This window comes from Tyto alba, unplaced genomic scaffold, assembly GCF_018691265.1.
Source record: "Tyto alba isolate M040663 unplaced genomic scaffold, T.alba_DEE_v4.0 Super-Scaffold_1000006, whole genome shotgun sequence".
NCBI lineage: Eukaryota > Metazoa > Chordata > Aves > Strigiformes > Tytonidae > Tyto > Tyto alba.
The window spans coordinates 15729021-15753562 of NW_024881272.1; positions in this window are offsets into that span (position 1 = coordinate 15729021).

Consider the following 24542-nt stretch of genomic DNA (forward strand, 5'->3'; position numbering starts at 1 on the left):
GATCTCAGATCATGCTTCATAAACTTTAATTGAGCTGCCTATATCCCTATGACATAGGAAAAGATTATTTCCCATGTTTTATAGCTAAATAATAGCAAGAGAAATACAGAGGCAAATCCTGCCCTCGAGCAAATGGTCACAGAGAGTCTCCTCATTGCCTTACCAGTACAGTGCTACTCTGCAACCAGTACTCTGAATTTGTTTTGAAGATAAGGAACAAAAGGAAGATGCTCTAGCTTTCAATACTAAGGAGCTGGGCTCTTCTCTGAGGCACCCAGGAGCCTGGTAAAGCAGGAGGCAGAGGTTCTGCATCTGCGTCCTCCTGCACTGCCAGCAGGCAGCACACCCACACAGTTGTGGTGCCTGCCTCAGCAACTATGCAGTCTGAAGGCGAGGACTGCCCCCCCTGTTTCTCCATGTGCATTAGCAGACAGCATGCTAGAGGCTACAAACGCACCTCTGGTCTTACGTAACTTAAAAATTCCCATTTCTGTATTTTTAAAGTTCTCCCCAATACAAGTGAAATAAGGAATGTACGTGGAAGCTACTTTTACTGTCTTTAAATTAATAATTCTGGGGAGAGCCAAAGACTACAGCTTTTCTTCTACCCAGCTTCACATTTCACATGTCTTAAGTGGTTTCAGAGACCTGTACCATAAGCACAGGCAAATGGTTTTCCATTAATGGTTTTCCAGTTTTCTATGTTAACTCATTACTTACATTGTCCTTATTGCTATATTTGTTCTCATTGCTCTGCTTTGTGGCACCTCCTGGCAACCTACAGACATCCTCTCCAGAGCCCTCTTTCATTCTGCCTGTGCAAAAATGCAGTTAGACACCTTATGTGAAATACAGCCACTGCAAATGGAGAAGTCATTTACATAAAAAAAAAAGAAGTAGGTAGCACAATTAGCTGCTGACAGAGGCTAACTTTTCAAATGCACATGAAGTAGAAACCCACTGCAGATAAGTTTAACAACTGGTCTTAGCACAGTTCTCTCAGCAGTCACCCTCCTCTCTGCTGTCCAAGACAACATTATCAACCAAGTCCTACTTCAGCTTCGTGAATACTCCTGTCATTGCCAGGAGGACAGGACAAGGTTGTATATGAAACAGGGTGCCCGAGTCATTATTTATTGTTCAAATTTCAGTACTACATAAGCTGAGCTGAGCAACGTACAAACAAAAGAATGATCTTGCACCACAGGTTGGCATTAAGCGGCCGTAAGAAACAAGTAACGGCTTCACTGAAACAACAGCATTGTTCTTTTTAAGTCAAAGCATAAGTCTTGAACAGGTATAATCAAGAGTAACAAGACAAGTGTGACAAACAGCAGGACACAAAGCATTTTACTTGGGGGAAAAAGGGCATGATCTGATTAGTAGTAATTTTCAAGACATATGACTCTCAGTGGATTTAGCTGCCTCTCACAGAAAGGCATTTAAAAACATTTTTACTAGATTAACATTGGTTTTGTTTCCTAGTGAACGCTCTATTTTGTATTTCTGTTTCCAAACACGTGGGGCAACATTCTTACTTCTCCAGCAAGTACTTTTGTTTCCTTTTGATTAAGCTATGGAGAAACAAAAGGTCCTGATCTCACCAGGAGAAATCACCTGCCTTTCCTGTTCTGCTCACAACAAAATTATCTCCTGTTCAGGCATTTGTTCCTTAACAGAGAAATGACTAAAGCAATCGCATTAATTTGAGCCTCTCATTGGAGATGGCTGCTCCTCGAGCTCCTTGCTGTTCCTACCCTGCCGAGCCACCTGTGGTACCAGGAGCCAGCGAGCAGGGCGGTGACAGTGAGTTTGCAGGCTGCTCCTTGCTTTCCTGCAGCTTCAGCACCTGTTACCAGGACAGGGTATTTAGGCTATATGTACCAGCTATATATAGCTCTTTGAAGATGCTGCATCAGGGAATAACAAAATTTCAAGAGCATCTAGCCTCACGGTTCCAGCCCTTGTCCTACAGCGACTTCAGCTGCGTAACTTCCCCGGACCACACATGTCTGAGACCGACAGAGCGAGCTTCCCCCAGGGCTGGTTGGAGCTGCATCTAAGTCAGGACTGAACTGGCCCCACTGCTCCTCCATTACGAAGATGTGGCAGGAGTCTTCTGCCCCGAGGTTACATCGCTGTGCGACCTGCCTCCTCCTGCACAACTGCCTTCAGCAGAGGTTTGCCCAGGGCTGCCAGTGCACAGAGCACCAGCCAGTCCCCCAGGCTTGCCAGAACTACTGTGAGAGCCACCTTCGTGTCACTTAAAAGGCCAAACACTCTCTGTTTGCAATGTTGCTTTTGACTGCATTAATTGCTATTCTAGAACTGCGTTCAACTGTCTCTCTCAGGACTTTGGGAGTGTTCCCGCAATAGAAATAGCAGCAATGTAACACATTTTTGTGCAGTGCAATTATACCCAGTAGCATCCCCAAATTGCTGTGTGACAGCAGTAGCCCAGCCTTCTTCCACAGAGGTGATTCAGAAAAGGCTCTTGAGCAAGCATAAACTTACCATATCTCCCCATTCCTAAGAAAGAACTATATTTGAAACTGGCTTTCTAGGATTCTTGTTCAACTGTTTATTCTGCCATTATTGGAGATCAATACCTCTTCAAAGGGAAGATTTCTAGGAATGGCCAGAGTAATATTTTAACTCCAAATAAATTACTTGGAATTCCAATTTGTCCTGAATTCTCTGGAGTTCCCCAAGGTCACATACTGTCAGGCTGGAGCAATATTTCTGACTGAATCTGTCTGCAAAAGCAGAAGGCAGGGCACCAGGTCAGGTAGAGTCTCCAGGTTACTCCTGTTCATTATGAGAGAAGGCTTCCTAACCTGGGGAAACAGGCGTTTTTTGTTGCTGCTGATCTCATTTTCTCAGCATGTGCATGATAAGCAGCAAAGCAGATGAACTCTTAAGAAACAAAGATACTTTTTTAATGCAAATGCTTCCAGTAACTCAGAATAAGGATAAGGAAATATGGAAAATATAGGCTATATAAGCAGAATTGTTCTAACACAAAGAAACATTTAGCAAGACTTTCCATAAGGCAGCTGCAGCTCTGTGAAGTCAGCAGAATTGTAACATGACAACATCCAGTGTTTATTGTTTTTAATTAGTGATTTATCTCTCCACTTCAACTTCAGTGGTCATATTACTATGTAGAAACCCAGCACAATTATCCTCATTTATGGATATTTTGAAAACTGTCTTCTCCTAGAGATTACAATTCAACATGATTTTGTGTGTGCATATATATATTTGAAGGTGGTAATATTATGGGTAGGATATATACAATATAAAAATAACAGCCTTTCCCTGAATGTGTAAGTAAACTTTTTATGGAAAGAAAGTTTCTCGTTTTTTATGTTTTTAAAGAATATATTACATAGCTTCTCAATGATGTGAAATGCAGAACTGAGCATGCAACCTTCTGATGGGCTCATCAAGTAGGAGGCCAGGTGAGTCTGGCAGTTAAAGACAACACACCAATTAACACCTGGACACCTGGACACCTCTGTTCCTCTTTTGTAGAGAGAAAGAGCTCAGAAAGCGCTCCCAGTTGACTGGAAAAATCATCATGGTAGAGCATGACACCATGTAGCATTGGGACGGTTCAGCCTCAGAGACGAACAATGTGCTACACCTCTGCACAAGGCAGCAGGTTTCATCCCGAGCTAGGAAGTCCAGCTGTGACAGGAGTGTGACACTGCTGTCACGAGAACACTCAGGAAACCAGTTTTGTTTATCCAAAGTTCTGCTTTTCAGTCTTTCTTTTATCATTTCAAAATGCTTCAAAACCTAAAATTTAAAAACTCCCCATGAAATTAAACTTCTGCGAGAAATGGTTTGTACATGAACAAAACATTTAATTTCAATGAAAACAAGACATCTTCTGGTTTTGACCTTTCTAGCCTTTTACCATAGCAAACCATGCCATGCTGAGAAAAGTTGCTTCATAGCTAAAAAAATTAAAAAAGCTTTTCCTTTGAAATATCAAAACAGGTGAAGGGTCTTTTTTGGTTGCTGTTTTCACCTTTTTTAGTCACAAAGGTGGTCAGATTCTGCCCACTACAAAATCCTTCCTGGTTTGGTGACAAGTCGGGCTGGGACTGGGAGGCTGAGCTGGCTGGATGCCCCCAGTACCAGCGGTGGGAATTGCTCCCACGTGCTGTGCCAAGCCTCTGCAGTTGACACTGAACACCATGAAATGGTGTGCTCCTGTTCGACAATGATTCTTGCATTTCTTGTGTTTAGTTAGAAAGCATCTGAGATGGTGTGTGATGAAAGGCCATGATCTTGTGACAGATAGATCATTATTGCAGCAGCTAATTACCCTTTGCTGATTCCTGGACAATGAGATTAACATCAATGAGGCTGGGGAAATCTATTGGGAACAAAAAAGGGACACAAAAGACAAACAATGGAAATTAAATCCCTTGGTTAAACAGAGCAGTGAGACACTCTTCCAGAGGCAGACTGAAGTCAGGGTTCTTTCTCTGCCTCGGGCAGAGATGCGGAGGAAAGATATCAATAACTAACAGCTCTTTTGGCACTGGGTACTGTACAGACAAGATCCCTAAATTGTGGCTGCCAGTCTGGGCTGAGCTGCACGTGCTGTGTCCCAGCCACAGGCATGACTTGGGGACAGCCCAGCAGCTTCGCTTGGGACAGACCTTCACTGGAGCAACGCCAAAATAATGAACCTGGTGTCTGGGGGATTAGCATATCACAGTCAGCAATGTCTCTCAGGCTCCTGACGCTAGAAGAATTTTAGCATGTATACTTAAAGATAATTATATGCCTACAAATTCAGGTCTTACGACAGAAAAATGGGATGACATTTTTAGAAGTGCTCAGCAGTGATAAACTTTGCTTGCATTGAGGTCAATGGGATTTCTTTCTACATGTCTTCGGTGGGAACTGAATTAGGTCAGTGCCAACGTGCTTTTGTAAATCAGACCTGTGTGGTAAGCAAGCAGGTACAGTGTGTTCCTTGCCTTTAATGACAGCTTAAGGACATCTCCTCCAATACAGAGCAGCGTGAAGTCCCTCTTGATAACAAAGATGCTATTGTTTATGTCTAAAAACCCAAGGTAATTGTGTATATGAGTGCAAAAAGACCCACCTGAAGTGTTCTTAGTAAGTCACAAAATTACATATTTGAAATTTTAAGAAAAGATGGAATGTATCTATTTAAATCTCCTCTTTACAAATTCCCACCCAATTAGGAAAAAAAAAGTGCACCTGTGCTAAGAACAAGACTGAAACAGCCATCTTTCAAGAGAGTGGTCCATTTGCAGTGGAGGATTACTAACCACTAAAAAGTCAGGAAGGTTCAGAATAGAAGAGTTTCCGAATCCTTACCCCTAGCAATAATGTCCCAGTAACCCTACACCAGAGTAACAGATAGGAAATGACAAAAATCCTCAGAAAAAAAGGATGATTTATGAAAAGATTAGACACACAAGTGTGTGTTGAATATGCATGCACAATTGCATGCTTAATTTGCACACCCAATTATTGCCATTGTGCATAAAATTGAATAATTACCCATGAAAATAACTGATTATGGTTATTTACTTCCATAATTACTTGATTTGCACATACAATCATGGTAATTAGGCACACAAATTAGCCATCACACAATTGCATGCCTAACCTTATTAAGAATCAGAATCAATGCATTTATTTTAAATTGCATTTGTCCAATTCTGTTGTACTATGATTTTTGTTATAGCTGGGTTTGGAACTGAAGTACACAGTGGGGACCAGCTTCCCAGCGTGCCTGTCCTGGTGCCACCCTTCAGACATCATCAGAGCCTGCAGAATGCCCCCATGGCACCACACTCAGCTCATACACAAATGACAAAGGAAATGCCATAAAAAGGGAAAAAATCAGTCAAAATGCTACAATAATTTGGGAAGAGCATACAGTTTTCAAGTAGTCACTTTCAATTCAGGAAACAGGTAAATGAAAAAAGAAAAAAAAAGAAGTCTCAAGCATTTGTGGGAAGGAATTGGAAAGTAATATAGAGCAAACAATACTTTAATGATGCTTTTCAGCATTAAAACTTTAAAAATTTTAAAGTATTGTAATCAGTTAGTATAATGTTTCACAAATCCAGGGAAACTATTACTTTCATTTTATAGACAAAGCCAGTTAGGAATGGAGATGTTAAACACCTAGGCCCGCATCATTTCTCTGCTGCACTCCCAGAAATAAAATCCAATTTCAGCTCCCAGATTTGTGATTTCACTTATTAGTCTAAATGTCTTCCCCTTGTAGATGTCCTGTCTCCAGGTGCAGTAGGTGAGGATACCTTTATTAACTTTCCTATAAATCACATTTTGCTAGGAAACATAATAAAAGCCTGGGGAATTAGTCAATAAAATAGTGCTGCTCCTCTATCACTTAATAAATGCCTGGGTCCTGCAGTTGGAACTTGGTATGCTCTCTAATTAAAAAGAACAAATATGAGAAAAATACTGGCAACTTGAAATATTGAGTTGTTTCATGTTTGTTATTGGAGCCTTTTTGAGTACAATTTTCTAATAATTGGACCAGATGGACAAGAAAAAAAAAATAGCATGACAGTTTAAACTGAGTCTATTGCTATATAGAAAGGATCATGAATGACAGATATGTGAATTTCCCTCCATAAATCACCAAAAGTCCTACTGCATCTGTGCATATTATCTATATTTTTTCCCCTACCACTTTTGAGTTAATGCCAAGTTAGTTAATGCTGGAAGAAATATAGGGGTTAAAACATTTTGTCCTGAATTTATCTTTTTTTTTTTTTGTTGTTAATTATGTGCCTTAATTTAGTTCTTGCTTAATGCACTTCAGAATGAATTGTATGTCTTGTAATTGCTTTATTATTACTTGACATTAGACCTTATGTTGAGCAATCAAAATGGTATGGCAGGATGGAAAGGAGGGAAGATGATCAAGATACAGTGAAGATGAGTTTGCATCTTTAAAGCAATCACATAGTCCCCAACTGCCAGAAACGTTATAGGTTTAACATTACACTTTCTCTAGATTACATCCTATCAAAGAAAAGAAGAAAGAAAGAAATCCCTGAGTCAGCAGCTATTGAGTTTCTGTTAGCTTGCGACAGTTTTGTTTTGAGTAATTGCCGGTGGGATCTGTTGTCAGCCTGACTCTGTTGCTTTGCAATGAAACCCGCCGCGTTTGGGGAGATGCAGCCCCAGGCCAGGAGGGGCACATGGTAATGCAAAATCCACGTGCTTCTGCATGTGCACATGCACGTTTGAAATGCCCTCAGAAGTCAGTGGCAAAAATGCCTTAATAAAACTTGTTAATGCCATGATACAAGAGCTCTCTCCAAATCCCTTAAAATATGAGGTGTCAAAACATGCCAGAAAAATATAATACCTTTGCAGCACAGGCCCATTAGTATTTTATAGGCCGTAAGAACCTTAAGACTCCCCTATCTTAAATCCTAGAGAAAGCCATTTAATAGAAACAACTCAGGACTTCCAAACTAAATGTTAACTCCTCTTGCTAGTTTAATTCTTTCACAAGGCTATTTTTATAAATCACAAGTAAATGATGGTTTATAATGTAATTGCAACCAGTCTGAAGTTAAGACACAAAAGACAAACCCAACCCCAGGAGGTGTTTTAGCTTTAAACCATTCATCCTGCAGCGCGTGGTCCTCCTGTAGCTTGACAGCATATTGATTTGATGCGCTGATCAAGTGCTAGTCCCATGCAGAAAAAAATTATTTATTTACATGCATAAAACTACTTTAAAAAAAAAATTCTGTATATTTCATGCTGCTAAGGGGGTATTTGTTTAGTTGATGTAATATTTTCCATAATGATTTCTGATTACCAAAATGCATAGTACAAATGGTAATCAGTGCCCCTTTCAAAGCAAATGCTGCTGCTGAGTACCTCCTATGAGTTTAATCACAGTGTGCAATTCACACCGTAATGCGTTATAATTGCCCCCTACAAAGATGGTCCTGTTTCATTTTAATATCACTGGACTAACTACTGAAACTCAACATGAGTTCCTTGAATGCTGCGTTCTTCATTGAGAATTTTACATACATAATTAATCTAAGATAAGGGTACTGTAAAAAAAAAAAGTGAGGAATTTTTAAGAAATGCCTTGGGTTTTAATAGCTGTAAAATCAGTAGTGGTACTTTGAAAAGTTCACCCTGTTGGACACTGTACTCTGAGATCCAGTCTGACTGCCATTTCCTTCAGATAAATTTACCTATTCTTTTGCCAAGGGAGAGGTACATACTGATCCAATAGAAAGCTTTGTATTTTGTTGTTTTCTAACATCAGGCAGTTTATCCTCATTTTGATGCACCTACTGAGATGAGATAACTCTTCTGTTACTTTTTAAAAGAACTATTGAAAGTACCCAGAGGTATAAGCTGCAGAAGAACATAATGCTGCACAGTATTTTGAGCCAAAGATCTGAAAGAGCAACTGGAGATGGAACATACCTGCTGTCAAAGTCTATCCAATCCCCATCTAATTTTTATAACAAATAGTGTTATTTGCATGGCCACACAGCTAATGAAATTATTCATTATGAATAACTTTTTGGCTACTTTTTTTTCTCCCCCAATGGATCCGGTTGGCCAAAGTGCCTGATTATCTGCTTGCTTTGCCTGCCCATGACATGAGACACGTTGGGGGTGACCCAGCCCTGCTGCAGGCAGGGGAGCCCCACTTCATCACAGCCCACAAGGAGATGGTCCCAGGAGCCATTTCCCCCAGTGCCTGCCGTGAGGAGGTACCCCTGGGGCTTAACGAGAGCGCTGGGTGCAGGACGGGCCAAAACCAATTTAACCTTCCTGGCTGTTTGCAACTGGCATTTTTGCTTCTCCTTCACCAGATTAGTGAAGTTTTTAACCTGAGGAGAAGCAAATGACAGAGCATCCTCATCAGAATGTGTCACTGGAGCACAAAACACTGCCTATTTAACTGGCTTTGTGACTGAAACCCGACGCGAGGCATCACATCAGCTTTCCACCGGCTGCCAGTTCAGCTCGGGTGGTCAAAGGCATCGTGAGGCACAGGTCACCAGTGCTGGAAACGCCTCTTGCCCCACTGACACCAGGCCTGCTATGAGTGATACGATCACTTTAATTATACTGATTGCATCAATCAGACCTGCCGGTGAAATTACTGAGGGGAGCCATGGCCTGGGACTGAAACATTTTTTAATAAAACTGATGAACTGTTCCCTTACTTTATGTCTGTCCCTGACCTCCCAGAGGGAATTACCCGCACACTGCCTTCTTTCACAGCAGACGTGCTGCCGAGCCAGGAGCTCCCACCTCCTCATTAGCTGCAGTTCCTGTTGCTCCTCTAATGACGGCTTGCTCAAGAGCCCAAACAGCCCCCGGCTGCTCACCGCTGCCAAGCATCCCACACCAGACACAAACCCAGAGTGTTTCCAGCCTCTCTTGGCTTCTGGAACCAGAACTTGATCCCTTTTTCTTGAATGCAATGCACAAGGATAACCTAGCACGTGCAGAGAGGAAAGGCACAAAAACCCCCCAAACTTTTGGGTAGTCGATGTTAATGGTGTGTGGCTAGTGACAACTTGTTTGGCCACAGTGCCTAGAGTGATAGCTAGAAGGGAAAGTACACACGAAGCTTCCATCTACAACTTTCATTGTTTCCCATTTTCTTTCTTTTCCCCCACCAGATTTATCCCAGAGACAGCAAATTCCTTCTGTTTTCTCCTGATCTTCATTCTGGATTTTTGTTGCATAAAGAGGAAAAAAAAAAAAATAACTTATTTAACAAAATCTCTTGTTCCAAACCATTTCAATCACTTAATGCTATCTTCAAAAGCATTTGCTAATGTCAAACCCAACTGACAATATTCTATGCAGCTCAATGAATAGGAAACAAGATATCAATTTATTTTAAAAGTTAAAAATTAATCTGATATGTAAAATACTCTGTACTTTTTTCTAATCTGTAACAGGAGATGAAAACAATAGCATTTATCAAAAAGGAGATGTGGCACTGATACTGCTTTTGACAGTATCAATTTGTACCATTAATTGTTATCAGGGTATTTTCTTGGGCTGAACCTCAGCCCTTCATTGTACCAGCACACCACGCTCGGCCCTGTTGTAAAGCACAGAGTTTGACTTTTCCTTCTTTCACGGAAGCTGCTTTGACATTTCAGGTGTGTTTGGGGTGGAAGGGGGCTGCGCAGGACTGAGCAGCACACTGTACACATGCAAGGGAAGTGTGTAAAGAGGATGTTTACATGAGCACTGACTTCGAGACCTTTCATTCCTGAAGCATCTAATAACATGGCACTACACACAGGCATGCTAGTTTTCTATTTTAAAAAAGCATTAATTCAATATGTAACTCTGCAAATTTCAGACCCAAGGACTATTTCAAACGTGAACTTCATAATAGATCTTCCAAAGCTATTATAAACATTGTCAGGGAGCATTCATGTTTTCAGAGATAATTAAGGCTGAAATTCTTGCGTATATCTTGCCAAGGTCCTCTGAAGTTTATTCCCTGAGCTGCATTGTTTGAGAGGGGGGAAAAAAAAACAGAGGAAAAAAAAAAAAAAAAGGCAGCGTGAATTGTAATAATTGTAATTACTCAAAAGCAGTGCAGAATAAAGCTACAGTAAATTCCTTCACAGTTGAACTCAACTGTTTAACACATGAAAACTCTAATTGACAATTCTGTACCAAAGTGTAAATTTGTCAGGGAAGGATACACAAGTTTTTTGGGCTTTGTTTCTTTTTCTTCTTGTACATCATAGTGAGTGCTGTTGTGATTTGGATCTATTACTTCTGAATATTGCATGAAGCTGACAAGCACTTGTCATTTAAAGACCACATGGAGGCATTTAGTTTTCCATTTAGACATAATAACACATTATGCAAATAAGCTTGCCAAGGAAAGCTGGAGGCTTACATGAAATAAACTGTCAAACACCAGTTGCTAATAAATGAACATTTCTTTATAGATTGTCTTAATTTGGGCAACTGGAAAATAAGCGTGGCTGTGCGGATAGACAATCTTTCAATATGAAATTCTGTGGATGGTGCAGAGCAGAAATCTTCCCGGAAAATTAATGTTCCTTGCTTTGATGAAGTTAAACAAACACAGGGAGTTTTAAGCAACCCTGTAAAATATTTACACTGTATTTCACAAAACAAGAAGGGTTTTGGAAATCAGCTCCCCGCGTCGCAGATGCCAACGGGAGCTTTGCGGTGCCCGGGGCGAGAGCAGGGTGAGTCCCGCCGGCACTCGCCCCGCGGCCGCCTGGCACTTCCCAGGCTGCTGGCACGGCCCGGCAGCACCCTCCGGCTGCACCCCACGGGGACCCCCTACAGCCCCGCGGCACTGCCCGCGGCCCCTACGCCGCGGTTCAGATGGGCACGGCTTCCCCGTAGCTTTTCTCTGTGCTGTACGCAGAATTCAAGAGTACTTGCAAGGAGACCTCAGGCTAACATGGCAATGGATGAACAGGGTATTCAAAATAAGCAAACCGAAAGGCAGGCAGCTCGGATCAGTAGCGGTCCCAGGCTTCTGTATGCAGGTAGCTGGGTAAGCAGACAGCTCAGAGATGCTTACATATACGTTCACCAAAATTAAACACAGACAGACCGCTTCAAACAACTCACATCAACAAACAGACCGCTGTGACAGCAAAACCAAATTAATACATAAAAACTAGAGGTTACTGGGGTCAAACGAGGGGGTTTGTTTGACTGAACTGTTTTCCCTTGGCCTGATAGTGTAAAATTAGAAATTGTGTATTTCTTTATTGTGGTGGGAGAAGGGCTCTGTTTGAGCTGTTCTGTGTCACGTTGAAATATTCTGCCATTCAAGAAGAAAAAGGAGTCTCTGAATGCTAAAGCCTGCCAGGGGAGGGTGCACCAGGAAGAAAGGGTCACCTGCTCTGTCCGCTCTAAGCAGAACATGCTAAGAGATAGTAAAATGGAGTGGTGAGAAACAAACCAACCAACCCACCACCAAACAAACCAAAATACTTCAGTGATCATGCTCTACTTGTGCAAATTAAAAGCTTAATGGAGGATATTGATTTACCAATTCACTCTGTGTAAAAATAGCCTTATTGCTCTACATCTTTAATATTGCTTTGAAGGGAAACTCAAGCCAATGTGCAATTCCAGTGGTTAATTTACTATGTCATTCCTTGTTTCTATTTTTTTAATAACGAGTAACATACAGTCGTTCCTAAGTTGGCACCTTTTCATCCTTTAGGAAACTATACCCTAAAGTAATATTCTGTCAGAAATCCACTCTTAATTGGGCTAATCAAGTAGTATTTCCACTTTAGGAAGGAAGGATTATGGTCTCATTTACTGAGAAGTTCACATCACAGTTGCAGACATTTATATTTGAGTAGCTGGTTTGGGATCTGTCCAAATCTTTCTTTTTTTTTTTTTTTTTTTCTTCTTTTTAATTAATATTTCAGGCATACAGTATAGTTTCTTCTTTTTTGGAAACTGAATTGAAGGATTTGATTTACACTGGGCATTTTGCCACTGGGGGAAAAAATAAAAAAATAATCAAAAATCTGAGAAGGAATTCATGAAGTTTTGCTTTGTAACTAACCCAAAGTTTTTCATATATAAGGGAAATTACCTGATGAAACCACACTGTTCCTCTGCCATACAACACGACTGAGAGGACGTGTAACTTGCCAGTTATTTTAAGACAAAGTAAAATTAAGAGTGTGATACTTCATGTAATCTGAGCAACCCTCCCTAAATGACCAAAAGAAACTATATTCAGCATAATTTGAAACTGAAAATTTTTGTGTAATTTAAGAGCTTTTACAAAACTTCCTGACAGCTCAGATCTTTCCTGTCTTTCACCAGTCTGCACAAACCTCGCTGTATCTTTACTCTCCACAGAGCTGTAAGATTTAAATTTGTTTTTTAATAAAGCCTGTCAACTGCTTGTGGGTGGAACAAGTGCAAAGCAACATCCTGGTTTTATTCAGAATTTATCCCTGTGGTGTGAGAATGAGGAGGCACCCGGTGGAACATGAAGAAGATTTATTTACAAGAGGTGAAAGAAAGCACTTCCTTACACAGTGAGCAGCAAACTTCTAGAAGCTGCTGCCACAGGAGCCTGGAGAAGGTCCATGTCAGTAAACGCAAGTAGTGTTCAAACAAATTAATGGACAACAAGGTCCATAAACAGTCATATCAGAATCTAGACAGAAGATCATAGCTCACAGGGAGTACAGATAAAAAGAAACGTAACCAAACTGCCAAATGGGATGATGAGCTTTCTAGCCTCCTCCTTTGAATCTCAAGGTTTACTACATCCAGGTGTTGCTTATACATCTATATGCATGGCCTGGAGCCCTAGCACACAGGAGTGGCAGCAGTGTCTGAGCACAAAGTAGAAAATGTTGAAAATAAACTTGTGAGAGAAGGTACAGCACTGATGGGGTTAGGAGTGAAACCAAAACCTAAACCCAAAATAAACCTACTTTCCTAGCATGTATTCCCCTGTTCATTTTGTTCATGTGACAGCTGATTTCAGGCAACTACGAGCAGCTTCACTAACCCTAATCCTCTGTATTGTGTAAATGCTGCAGCATTGCCACAGGCTTATATGCAGAACAGCGCTAATGTTATCAACTCAAATCAATTAACAGAAAGAGGATGCTAATAGCAGGCATGTTTTGGTGTAGCCTTAGCACTACTGAACAAAACTGCTTTAGAATTTGGGAATTAGCTGATGCAATGTGGTAAAACACAGAACCCCTGACTCTCATACTGGGATCGGACAAAGACATCAGGACAGAATTTTATTAGATTATTATTTCCTTGCTCTCCTCTTGACACAGTCAATCTTTCTTGCGTGGTTTACATTAATAAATAATTACCTATGGCAAGAGACAGAGATGCATATAAAAGCCATATAACTGCTCTCATACAGAAGGCAGCCTTTTAAAAAACAAAGATGGAATTGAAAAGTTTCACTAATCCAAGCCTTGTCATCTACAATGCTGTTGAAATAACCCCCTAAAGCACTGTTGAAAGGCACAAGAACAACACATCAAGCAAGAATCAGTCGACTTCTAGATGATACTGTCTCAACTATGAGGGCATTTCTTTGTAGCAAAGATTAAAGGGAGAGTGCCTTTTCCTGAATGCTGTTGACTTATACAAGAACTATTGAGCAATTTGACTTTCTTTTTGTGGTTGAGAATGTATTATTAATGTGCAGTCCTTTAAAGAATGTGCTAAGTTCCTCCTGTGTTTAGCACTTATAAAACATACAGAGAGGGAAAAAAAAAGCCAGGGGTTTTAACAGTCTAAACAATAACAAAGCGCCTCCAGGATTCATTTTAATGAGAAACGCCAGCATTACACTGCGGAAGTCTTGAGATGGGCAGCGCACACCAGCAGATTAATTATCATTTAGGAAGCAGGAACTATGTGGATTTTATAACACTGCTTGTAGAAAATAAATATTCTGTTAATCACTGCAAGAGCTGCATTTCCTCAAAGGTACTATTAACCTATAAATATATGTGCCACATACATTAGAAGGAATAGGAAATGAAAGACCCCTTCCTCTCTCCCCTCCTCAAAACTACAAGCTAGGAGATTTTCTTCCCTCATAGCTAGCAGTGGCTTTTTGATTTCTATTTTGGGTTGGGTTTTTTTTTTAGGTTGAGATTAGTATAAGTTTTTCTGAGCTTAACAGAGACTTCAGCAAGCGTGCAGTGTGACACCCACTAGTCCTGCGCACGTCTGCGGGACAGATTTATCACTGTTGGCATGCCATGTAAACGATGGCTTCAATCCCTGCCGGAACAGTCATTGACTTTCATGAAGGTTTTATGGATCACCGAGTCCAGGGGCGTCTCCCGATATCTTTTCTGGACTTCTGGATGACATTTGCAAGGCAAAGCCCTCTCTCTGCCCTCACGCCGAAATTCTCTGCTGGAGAAGGCACTTCCCTGCCTCCAGCAAATCCAGTTGGCAGCTGACGCTCCGATAGCTGCAGCCTTCAAAATGGGAAGCGATAAGAGATGGAAATTTTAACAATGTGGTGACTTGATTCATAACCTCACTGAGCATATTTGATAACTGCAGTCTAATTTCTGGTTGTAATTCAGAGGAGGACTGCATTGTTTTACAAGATAAATGTATTAATCCCTATTCTTCTGTGGTGGGTATCTAGGAGATTAACTACATTGCTGAATGTGTGAATTTGTCTGTGACCAAAACCTGACATGAATACAAACTATATGAATGATTTCTAAGACTCTTTTGTTAGGGAATAATCTCCAGACAGATGTCCACGATATCAGAACAGTCAGTCCTACACTGTATCATTTATTTGGAATTCATACCCCAAATAAAACTGACTTTAGAACAACTTGTTTAATTTCTGTATTTTAGCCATTTTTATGTTCCAGGCTTCCCTGATTCATAGTGTTTGGAGGGCTCGGGGTCATGGTCAGGCCGTTAGGAAACCACATACTCATGATGAAACGGGTTTCATACAGTTCTTTGAGTAAGAGATTTGTTTAAAGTAATACTTTGATAGCTTTCTCCAGGAAGGCAGCTCTTGTGAAGTGGAAACATTTTCCATGTATCAGTCACAAGAGTGCAGAAACGTACTTCTTTCTCCTACTATTTCAAATCCTGACAACGCTACTGATCTTACTCTCCCACCGAAACCTGTCGCTGCTTGGGGCCAGGACAAAGTCTCGCTCTCGCGTGATCCAGCTGCACGCAGTAGGAGAGCAGGGCTGCTCGCTCCTGGCCAAACCCAGAACCTGATGCCCAGGACTTTGGCAGGGTCACTGCAAGGTCCCATGTGCCTGGGTACCTGCACTTGTGCTGCAGGTGCTGGCACTGAGAAGCCCCCTCTACCTTGTCATCATTGCTTTGTGACCCAGCTATTAATTATTTGGCATTAATATTAACACCAATAGGAGTAGGGCTTGTAGTGCTGCTCACGTACCAACTCTAGTGTCCACATTGAGCAAGCGCTTTCAATATCTCAGTATTATACACAAGGTAACAAGGTCTTTTTTCCTGAGACTAGCAATATGTGATGCTACTGAAGAGTTGTTAACTCTATCTCAAATTATATTTTGCAACTTCTGCATTTTTCATGTATGCAGGCTGATTCTGGTTTCTCTGAATAGATTAGTTACTTATAAAGGTTCAGGTAATCCATGCAAATAGATTTCAGTAAGGCTGTTTATTATATCTTTTTTTTTCTCTTTTTTTTTTTTTTTTTTTTCCTACCTGCTACAGGTACATGATGCGATTTCTTATTTCTGAACAAGTTACACAAGGAAGTGGAAAAAGTGAATAACAATAAGTAATGCATATTTAAATTACACGTTTGGACCCATGTTAAAATTTGTGAAGCTTTTAAAATCAACGAGCATACCTCTGATTACTTTCAGAGAATCAACTCTCTCTGCATTTATAATTCAAAATACCCTAGCTGGATTCCAGGACGGGGTACAGAGGATACTGCATACAGATAATATCTTCAGAGGAGCTGAAACATTGTCTTCCAAAAAATGAAGGAAGCAAAGCCTGTATCTCCAAGCCTGTATCTCCCAGGTGTCCCCCTCCCCAGCTTGCATTTGGGGTGGTGCGGAGGAGAAGGCAGAGCAGGGGTCCTGTGGGGAGCCGTGCTGGGTGGACCTGCACCCCAAGGTGGGGGCAGCTGCGGCACCCCGCTGCTGCTGGCATTGCCCCCCGCCAGCCCCGACCCGGGGCAGCGGCAGCCTGGCTCCCCATCTCTGGCTGCACTGGCTGGGGAAGGAGAGTTTCCCATCGCCACTGAGGCCCGTGTCTTACAGACACTTGGTTTCCCCTAGCAATTTTCTGCTATTTGTTTATGCCTAAAGCCAGTTCTACGGAGAGGAGTGGGTTGGATGGGCATCAGCGCTTATCCACTTCTTTATACCTGTGTGTACCCCGCTGTTTGGGGCTTGCTGTTGTCCTCAAAACAGTTAGAGAGCTGCTGCCCACCTCGGCAGGTACCTTCACATCTGCTGCCAGGCAGGGCTGGACCATGCAGCCATGCTGAGCTGCAGCTAATGAGCCGCCCAGAGCAAGACTCGCCAATGCAGAAACATCCTCCACCATCCGGGCACTGGTATTTATGCATCGACAGCCAAGGCACAAAGCCAGCATCAAAAACTCTGTAAACCTACAGCCTTATGGGCACTGCTGTGGCATGGGGGAGCCCCCTACTCAGATTCCTGGCCTTGAGCAATGACTTGAACCAAAGATGCTGTGCTCTGACTGCACAGGGACTGGGTTATTAGCATAGATCTCCCTCCTCTTGCATCTCCTTGACTTTATACAACTAACTTCAAACTATTGTAATAAAGCCCCAGACATAATTCCCCATTCCAGGGACATGACCTAAACATGTAGCACCCCACCTTGTCCCCATCCCATTCACCAGCAGCACACCTCCAGCACTGGAGATTGCAGCAAAGCATGACAGAACTGGCAGCCAGGATGTCCTCCCCAGGCTGGAGTGGCAGAGGTTCAGGTCCCTTCCTCTGAACTCACGCAGTGTTTCATGCATGTGCTCAGGGTGGCAAGGTATCTTTGGTAAATACTGAGCATGATTGAGGACCCCGAGCTGTTCTGGTGTCTCTCCATATCTACATCAGAGTAACTACCTTCACCACTGAGCATTTCAGCCAGGAATATTAAAAGCTACTCTGTTACAATGAGGGGAACTTTAACAATTGTTATTATTAATTTTAGAATAATTAAGTGAGAAGCTGTAAGGCTATCATTTTCTCAGCAGGACCACAAAATCTTTCAGCTCTGTGAAATGTTTTACTATTCTCATATGTTTGGCTACAGCTGAGTCCAACTATAAAAGTATGACATCTTTTAATTACATTTTAATGAAAGCTGTAACTAATCCAATAGCTCATTTGTTAGTACCTTGTGGGAGAAAGAAAAGCTCAAGAACAACCTCAGAATTCTTGTTTTTAGAGTCTGTGGAGAGATACAGGATACTGGTTATGCCAAATTCCTTTTAAATGCCTACAGCACTGGATTTTATTTGCCAACGACAACAAAGAACATCTACAGTTAAACAGGTATATGCTTTGGTGCATCTCACTAGTGCTTTCTTCCATTCATCAGCTTTCTCAAACACTGAAGGGAGCAGCGATGTACAAGAGACACATGGTCTAGGAGCACATCTATCTTGAAGGCTGCCCACTGACTCCATTGAGCTTTGAATCAGACCTTTACCGAGCCAGCTCCTGTTGAGACCTTTCACAATTCCCTTCTTCAACACAGTGAGCAGGATCATTTCAGCTATTACATACATTGAAAAAATTGGTTTTGAGCCTTCAATAGATGTAATTTCCCCCATTTCTGAAAACTGACATCTCTTTTATGTTCATCATCAATAGACTGACTTTTATATCTAGCCTGCCTGCCCTATAGACAAATACAGTCATAATATTCATAATTGCTGCATATTTCTCTAGAACAACTGAACCATATCTTGTGGCTTCAGTTAGATTTGGAGAGCTCAAGGACAGTCAGGAATTGAATACATCAAGCAGTGGACTCAAAAAAAAAAAAAATGAAAGCATGCAATTTCAACTACTAGGGAAGAAAAGTGCTTCAGAAAGGAAATCAAGCCTTTGGTGGGCATAGTTTGGCCCCTAGTGGATAGCAATTCTCATTGTCACATTGAATTGGTAGCCTTTGCTTAAGCAAAAGCCAGGACAGAATAACCCTGGAAACTAAATTACCTCTCAGCTTTGGAGATGAAGCTTGCTTCAAGCCAGACCTGAGATGAATTTTCAGTCTACTGACAGGACTGGAAACTAAACAATATTTGCCTCCTCATCAGGACTGCCAATACATTTAAAATCCACATCCAGGAAATTAATCCTCCTCTTTTCTCTTAAGCTACAAAATATTAATCTGAAAGGAAAGGTCAGTGAACATTTCCCTCTTCCCTTGCTAATTAAGGGGCAAGTAATATGCTTAATTTGCCAAGAAACCGGGTCCTTGTACTTCTCATGTTGAGCACAAGGCTCCAACAAATACACTTGATGGATCCACGTCCATGGCATCTCTGTGGATGGCTGCCATCATTCACCCCAATGAAAATGATGCAGCTTGCTTGTGATTATAGACTCCTATTGATTTCCAATTTTCACCAGACATGCTCCAATCCCTTGGGATCTAAGCTTTTGTAGATCCCTATCAGTCTTGCAGTGAAGAAACAAAAATGGCAATATAATTGTCGCAGTGTACCAATAAGACTCTCCCATTCTGCTTTCAATTCAGTCCTTTACTGCAATTTCTTGACAGTAGATTTCTTCTTAGTGTTAATGGCCTCATATAAAGTTCTCAAGGACCAGATTAAACTTTAAAAAGAAGGATATGTATTTGGTCTTTTTAAACTTAATAGCCACGCTCTTAATAGGAATGCTATCTCCAGAGTAGGCTGTACTACATAACATTGCCTTTGTTTGGTTTTGTTTTTCACTAGCAATATCAACTAATGTTTTGTGCGTTCCTGTGCTGCTCAGTCACAATATCTAGCATACATTTGATCAAAGCATTTTACATCAGTAAAACATGCTCATAACAACTGTATATTTGCAGTATTAAAATATGGCATACATAGCCTCAAGTTGTTGCAAGAGTGATATTTGCTCAGACTACAGTACAGCCAAGGTGAGGCATATATAATCTCCCCCTGTAAGGTGAAAAGGGAGAGTGCATCAGCAGTATTTTCTGTTTAGAACAGCTCTTTTAGCACAGAATTAATTCTCCCTTCCTCTGTAATACCTGTGTTCTAATCTGAAAATTTAAACAGCTAACACAGGGTAGGGAGGTTGGAATGTGCTGAAATTATATAGAACAAAGTATTTACAGAGGGAAATCAAAGCAGATATGTTTCTGTTTGCAAGCAGACAATTGAATAATGCTTATTGTCAGTGTAGGGGCTCTCATACCCGCGGTAGGTAGCCTGGTGGAACAACACTATGTTTACATGAGGGAAGCAAACCCATGCGTCTCTGCAGGGCTCTTTATGTCATGACAAAGAGTTCCATCAGGAAGCAAGAGTTTGATTTCATCAAGACACAAGCAAATACTCATTCAACTCAAAGTATTTAGAGGTTCAGTGTTTTAGAAACATCTTGGAGAGTAAATCTGGGCAAAAATAATGTTTGAACTGTAGATGTTGGATTTTGTCATTTAACCAGGCAGTATCTGAACCTGTTTACAACCTAAAGAGAATATGTTTGATCAAACCATCTTTTCTTACAAAGCAAACCCATCTGAGCAGATATGCAAGAGATACTTCTTATCTACTAGAGATGGAGGGAACACAGGTCTTGCTAGAGCTTGTGTGGTTCTCCAACACAGTTATTTCCCTCAATGGACAGTAAGACATTTAAACAAGTTTCAGATACCAATTCCTGTGAACAGAGAATTATAAACTCCTCAGGACTGCATTTAAGTGTTTGGAAAGACTTAGCACCCTTTGTGAGCATTACTAGAACAGAAATAAATTTTAAGTGCCTAAATGTATCTATAGCAATAAGAATCATTATAACTATAATGATCTAAATATGAAAGCAAAATAAATTTTGTAAGCTGATGCAATATCTTACACTAGACATGGGAATATATAGAGGAAAGAAGTTCAGGCATACAAATCTTTCTTCAGACAAGAAATGCCTCAAAGCTTGCTTTCTCTTTGAAACTACATAAATATACCTTCTCACAAACCTCATCTAGCTTAAGCGTGGCTGAACATTTGAAAAAAGCTGCTTCAAAATATAGGTGCAAGGCTCTTACAGCACAAGATGATGGGGGGGTGGGGCTGGGAAAGGAACAAAATATTAGATGAGCTCCTTCAAAACTACCAGGGTGGTGAGAAAAAGCTGCAAGAGGAACATGTTCCTTGATTATTTTATTTTTTAAATGAAGTTTAATTGAAAAATTACTCACTGCAATAACATTGGAAAAGTATATTGCTAATGGCAATCTGATTTACTGCTTTTATTTTATTTTTTTTTAAACACTAATATCAGTACTAGAACATAAAGATGAGAGAGGTCTTGATGGCTTCCTAAGCAAGTGCCCTGTGCAACCCCCTGAAGTCTACAACAGCAATCTTCTACTGAAGCTCACCAGGATCAAATCAAGTCTTAAAAAAAATGGATTTACTATGAATAAATAAGCAACCATCAAGATTTGAATGTAATTTTTGGAAACACAAATTGATTTTTAAGAATTACTCAGGAAGAATTCTAGCCAAAAATACTGACAGTAGGGGTAATGACACTCTGTGAGAATACCTGATGTCCTGGGCTCTTAAATGGTAAAGCTGGTCAGATGCAGTACTGGTAGTAGTAGCTGGTATATTCAGCAAAGAGTAGAAAGCACAGCACAAAAACTTGAAGAACATGCATGTTTTCTCTAAATGGAAAGCAGTAACTCCTTCACTCAAAGCAATAAAACAAGTGACATACAGAAATATAAGCTCACAAAGACTACAGCATGCAGTCAATTGGGAAACTAAAGAGGACAGTTACAGGATGCTCACCCTGGGCTGAATTACACTGAAATGGTTGGTCTTGTGTAAAAGCCATTCCAGTTTTTAAACAAGTGATGAATTAGCAATTTTGCAAAGATCCTATTTGAATGATTGCCTTGAAAACCTCTAAAACCTATTTTCTTTCAGTCTGTATCTGAGAGCTTATCCTAGTCAGAAAAACATGCTCAAAGGCTCCAAGTTCAAAGGTGATTTCCAAAATAGATTTAAAAAATATTAAATTATCAGATGAAAACATAATGAAAATTTTTATGATAAAGAGAAGCCATAAAATATTACACAAACCAACATTAATTTAACCACAGTAATGTGTTAAGAAAAGAACTACTTGAGGGCCACACCAAAGAACAGGATCAGAGAGCTGTCTGTTTGCCCCATCCTGAAAACCAAATCACTATCACAGGCCCAGTGACTTCCCAGAAAAGATCACCAACGTACATCACCTTACTGTCATGCTCTCCTCACACAGGAAACATCAAAATCACAAAAACATCTCGTAATGATGGGTCAAAGATCTTTAGAACAGCAACTGATTTATAGAAACAAAACATAGTTTGATATTTATCAAGGAATATCTTGTGGGGGGTTTTCTGTGTGGTTTGTTTTTTTTTTTTTTTTTTTTTAAGTAAAGAGAGGCCATTTAGATTTTCCCTGCTACTGCCAAGATCAAGGAAGGTAATTCTGGTAAAAGACCCTAGTAGTAATCCTTGACTTCATCAAGTGACCACTGCCTTAGAAAACACAGGTAGTAGATAAAAATGTTATTTTAAAATGAACCCTATGATCACAACACAACAAAATCAGTGAAGTGTTTCTGCTAAGTGAGGACAATGTCCTACCTAGCAGACAGATTCAAAGGTTCAAAAACTCTTAAAAGGAAAAAACAGAGACTGAATAACCTACCACAATACAAGTCACACCAAATTAGTGACAGCCGTGACACAGCAGTAGACCCAGCAGCTCACATCTCAAATTCACACACACAAAAAAATCACTGTGATGAATCAGAGTAATGGTAAAGGCTCAGCATGGAGATAGAGCGGGACCTGGGCAATGGCACTGCCTGACATTCAGAGAGGGGAAGCCACAGGAGTTCAGATGAAGCAAAAGGATAAAGACAGTCAGTGGCAGATTTGCTTTGTCTGCTATTATTCACCTCTCAAAAAAAAAAAAAAAAAATGAAGGGAATGAATTGCACCTTAAGACATCCTAGGTACCAGAATAGTCCGTTAAGGCACGACTGTGCCCTGATGCTGTAACTTATGTTTTGGGTCATCCTCAGTTATAGTCAAACCTGGAAAGAACAGAGAATGCTGCAGGAATGGTAGCAAGCATCATAAGCTATAGCACAGGATGGGGTGTCCCAGGACCATGAATTTTTACCAATATGCATTTTTTTTGCATACATTTCTACATTTTCTGCCCAGACAGGATACTAATCTGGAAACTTGTGTCTTTGAGTTCCTACAGCTGGCCATTTTCTCTCAGAAGTATAGCTAAGCAGTCTTAAATATTTATTTTGAGTGAGAAGCATGGCACAATCAACCCCTTTGGTCAAGAGCACGTCCAACCTCATGCTAAGTGTCCATAATTACAGAACTGCATCAATTATCCCACAAGGAGCACCTTGAACCCCGCCACAGAAAGGCCAGCGCCGTTCTTGTCACACCACGACCTTGCCTCGCCCACACTGTCATTAGCAGGGGCAGGAAGGTGAGAAGATGAAGGGCTGGTTTCCTCCCCCCTGCGGAGTAACGAGCAAGGCAGGGGGGTTCACAGGCTCTTCCCCACATACCCGCTGAGCCGGTACTCCCTTTGAACCGGCACACCGTGCTCAGTCCTTCTTTATAAAGATTATCTCATCATGTAATTTCTTGAAGCTGAAACCCTGTTTAAAATATACTCAACCTTCTTCAAGGCTCAGCGTATTCAAACTGAGCTACTCTTGTTGCATTAACACTTGTGAGAAGGGAAAGAGATGCGGCACTTGTTTGAGAGTGATGATAGGCAAAGTGCGACAGAATTCCAGGTTATAATTCTAAGCATAACAGTACAGGACACTGTCAACCTGAAATCTGATTTAAAAAAAAAAAAAAAAAAAAAAAAATCCAATTTAAAGCATTTCTAGGTGTTGTGCCTGACTGACTTCAAATGAACTCTTAAAAATCATTTTACAAGCATATTTTCCTCTTCTAAAGATGTTTCCCTGCTCTGCTGAGGTAGTACACACACAGGAAAAAAAGAAACTTCTTAGTTATAAGGATGCTATTGTCACTGTACAAAGCACATACATTTTAAGAAGCAGAAAACAAATACCCTCTAATCTCTTCCAATTACTGTTGTCTCAAAGATTTAACTACAGTGTATTTCAGGCAGAAGCCAATTTCACATTGTTTACCCAAACGATTACATACGTTAATATGCATATTAATGTACATGTGAGATATGTATATGTGTATATACATAGAAATACACACACACACTAAAGTTGCACAAAAAAAGCGTTATGAGGAGCATGTTATATGGCCTTGGTGCTATAACCTGAACTTCTGATCAGTAATAGCAAAGATCATGGCATTTAATTTTCATTCAAAAAAAAAAAAAACCAAAACCAGAAACAAACCAAAACCCTGGTTAATTCTTCATATCCCTAAGTGGTCTTACTTCTGGTTTAACTTTCAAAACTCAGTGAAATAAATAATGTGCTGTAGGAATCAATTCCTACATTTGCTCTCAATTCTGCTTGCCTGTGATAACCTTCTATTAAAAAGCCTCAGCAGAAGCATTTTAATAAAGCAAAGTTATATGAGTTTGGATTGAGATCTTTATAAAGTATGAAAATGATCTCTATGAGAATTTTATAATTCTAAAAATAGAAGAAGTGAAATTACGGAAATAT